At 43.5% G+C, this 504-nt stretch overlaps 1 protein-coding gene across 2 annotated transcripts in view; it reads left to right on the top strand.

The window, feature by feature from the left end:
* The window catches only part of RBFOX2 (RNA binding protein, fox-1 homolog (C. elegans) 2), a 56473-nt gene that overhangs the window by 34375 nt on the left and 21594 nt on the right, over positions 1–504 (top strand). The gene's annotated exons all lie outside the window — the stretch shown is intronic.

The raw sequence follows: 504 nt of genomic DNA, 5'->3' as shown, positions 1-504 counted from the left end.
GCCAAAAAAAAAAAGGGGGGGCCCAGCCAGTATCCTCTCTTTCCTCTGAGGCCAGTTCTCCTCCATGCACGTGTGAGATGATGCCCATGGGGGGAGGGAAGGAGACGGGACACATGGGGCAGAAAGCCCAAGTGGGCTGTGCTAAACACATCTCTGGTGTCTTGACCTGTCCACGGTCAAGAGCTGGCTCGGTGAAAGCTAATCCTTAAAGTTTCTAGCTTCACTGCAGGGGATCAAAGAGTTAAATATTGGCTCTCCAACATGGCCTTATACTGGGCATGCTGGTGTTGACCAGTTCGGTGTTCCACAGTGTTGAAGGCTAACTGGCATCTTCCCTCTCTCCCTCTTTCTTTTTTAAAAAAAAAAAAAAATTAAAAAATAAAATAAATACAAATATTAAAACAAAAAAGCCACCGTTTTTGAGTAAGATGTCTGCATATTTTGCTTTTTGTTTTTGTTTTTTTTTTATTTCCCTTTTCGATGGTTTAGCGTTTAGGGCCCTTC

The sequence above is a fragment of the Buceros rhinoceros genome, unplaced genomic scaffold (assembly GCF_000710305.1).
Source record: "Buceros rhinoceros silvestris isolate BGI_N320 unplaced genomic scaffold, ASM71030v1 scaffold11949, whole genome shotgun sequence".
NCBI classification, from domain to species: Eukaryota; Metazoa; Chordata; class Aves; order Bucerotiformes; family Bucerotidae; genus Buceros; species Buceros rhinoceros.
The sequence above is the reverse complement of the archived record's forward strand: the minus strand, read 5'-3'. Positions and strand labels throughout refer to the sequence as shown.